Source organism: Acyrthosiphon pisum, chromosome X (genome assembly GCF_005508785.2).
Source record: "Acyrthosiphon pisum isolate AL4f chromosome X, pea_aphid_22Mar2018_4r6ur, whole genome shotgun sequence".
Taxonomy (NCBI): domain Eukaryota; kingdom Metazoa; phylum Arthropoda; class Insecta; order Hemiptera; family Aphididae; genus Acyrthosiphon; species Acyrthosiphon pisum.
In genome coordinates this window covers 52,323,449-52,326,470 of record NC_042493.1, presented here as the reverse complement: position 1 = coordinate 52,326,470, position 3,022 = coordinate 52,323,449, and positions in this window count along the sequence as shown.

Genomic DNA, 3,022 nt, shown 5'->3' with positions numbered 1-3,022 from the left:
ACTGCTAGTTAATTTATTTTCTACAAATTCGATTATATTAAATCATTCTACTTTTTTATATCTAATATTTGCCATATAACGATATTGCAAAATATCACTTCCGTCTATTCTACACTATTTGTAAAGTCGTGCTAATCTGTTGCGGTATTATTATTTAAATATCGTTCCCAAATAATTGATTAATTGTAAATTTGTTTATCCTTTCGTTTTGGTCACTATACTCCCCATGGCCCATGGCTATTTAATAATTTATGTTTTGTAGTTTTGTACAATAGAAAGGGTGAACTAGATCGTTTGACGTACAATGCCGAATATGTACCTAATTGAAATTATTTTAAATGTTGTGTAGTAACTCGCTTACTACAATAGTTTCAATAGTGTGCTTCTAGTTTTTATATTAAAGTGAGTTAACCTATCATCAAATATTCAAGAAGGTATAGGTAGTAATGTAACCAAAAAGACATTCCAGTATTGAACCAAAATAATATTTTAAACAATAAATGTTTGAGTTTTACACATCAGTTAAATTGGTCCTTATAATTACCTACTTAAAGTCCAGGGCATTTTTTATTTGTCAAAAACACGAATCCAAAGGTTTTTTAAACATTTTTCGAGGTCCACGTTTTTTTTAAAAACCAAACTTAAATATTAATATTTTGGCAATATAAAAACCATTCTTAAGAGAAAGCTACCAATGAGTGTGTTGCACACTCCGTCTAACAAACGTACAACGTATACCTAAACCTAACACATTTTTCGTTTGATAGTTCCAATAGTGTGCTGTTAGTTTTGACATTAAAGTGAATTAGCCTATCATCAAACTTTGAGGTAAGAACATTATTTGTGTTTAAGTGTTGGCGATTTTTTCGATGGTTAATATAAGCTAACGCTTAAGTACGGATAATGTACATGCATTTTTATTATTTATGTTCACAATAAAATATTATTGATTTTTCGAATTTTTAAATATTTTTGTATACTTGAGATTTTTTGTACCACTTTACGATCAACTGTGACGATACAAGTTACAAACTTTCGTTTTTCAAATAGGAACCCTATTTGTTTTCATTCTATCGAAGGTATTTTTGTTAACAATCTTGATATATTCAAATCAAAATTCAAACGAGTAGTTTTTGAGTATATATTACTTTTTGTATACTAAGCCACTATAAGAATAATATTATGATCATGTCCATAGTAACGGGTTAAGGAACTATGAGTTATTAGATAATTTGGAAATGTTGGTAAAAGTATAATTACTGTTGATCTATCAATATACCTAAATAATTTATAAAATTGGTTCAAGTAGGTACCTATAGTAAAAACTACACCTAATATAGTAATATATGACATAATATATTAAGTTTCATTTTTGTATAACCATTTTGTTTTATTTATGATCATTTAGGTTTTTTTTTTTATTAAAAAAGCATAATTATTACAATATATACATTAATGTTTGTACAATAAATAATTTTTTTATAGTTTAAAGACACTGGGAATAATTACAGTGAGAATTAGCGACCTAGTGACCTGCATAATATAAATATATAATATTATATCAAAACGATTTTCCAATAATTATATTAGTAATTTGATCGATGATCAAAATATTCTTCTCATTAATATAATATAGGTAATGTAATATATTATTATGCACTATGCAGTGTATGTATGAAATATTTTTCCAATACATTTTCAGCCATGTCTAATGTAATTTATAAACATATATTTGAGGCAGCTACTTGCCTATGTCGAGGTAATGAAGTTTTCTCTAGTTATGACCTATATGTAAAGTCCTCATTTAATTCCGTTAAAAATACGTCAAAATTGCACTAAAAATTGTTATGAAAATATATTAAGAGGACTCCACACCCACTTATCTAGTAAATATTAATTTATCTTTATTTCTATCTAGATAAAATTATATTTATCTCAGCTCAACAATGACCACCCCCGTGTTGTCGGCGTCTTACAAACGCGTAACATACCAAATTTACGCTCAGAAATTCAAGTTTTATGCTGTTAGCTTAAAAATTAGAGTGAAGTGTTCGGACTTATCTAGATATTCATCTAGATAATTATTTGTTCATCTTTTATCTTATCTAGATAAATAGTTACAAGGTATCTAAAAGTTCATCTTTAGTACTCTAGTATCTTTAGTACTCTAGTATCTTTTTTACTAATCTAAATAAATTCATCTAGATACATTTTTTCAGTGTTTGGAAAGAACGTCGTTCATGAACGCACGTTCACGCGTTCACGTTCATTTTTAGTGAACGATACGTGAACGTCACTCGTTTTATTAAAATAGAACGTGAACGTGACCGACGTTTAATATATAAGTCTAAATAGTATTTTTATTTTTGGCTTGAGTTGTATATGTTTATTGACTTTTATATTAAAGGCCCGGTCAAACAGAAAGCGGGCTGACCGCGCAGACACTGTAAAATAATACAAAGACCGCTTGCCCGCCGCGGTCCGCGTACCCATAAACCATGGCGGACGAAAAGTCCGGGTACAAAAAGTCCGGATTCATTTTTTGATTGCCGGACAAAAAGTCACCCTCTCTTTGACTGAGCCTTTACAGCAGGTAAATGATTCATAAAAAAAATGTATAAAAAATAAATGAACGACCCAATGAACGCATTCATTTTTTGAAAGAACGTGAACGTGAACGCGTTCGTTTGAAAAAAACACGAACGTGAACGTGAACGAGTTCCTTTTTTAAGGACTGAACGTGAACGTGAACGAGTTCATTTTTTTAGTGAACGTTCCGAACACTGCATTTTTTATTGATAAAAATCGCGAAATTGTACTAAATTTTTAAATATTTATACAGATTCTCAAACAAAGATTATGGTTTATAAATAATGTAATTATTTTTATTTATATCATTATTATAATTATGTTCCTAGTGCCCAACTAAAATATACCAAAATGTATAACCATTTAAAAAATAATTGTATCTTTTTTTTTATCTAGATAAAAAAATACTAATCTAAATTCGAACACTGTATAT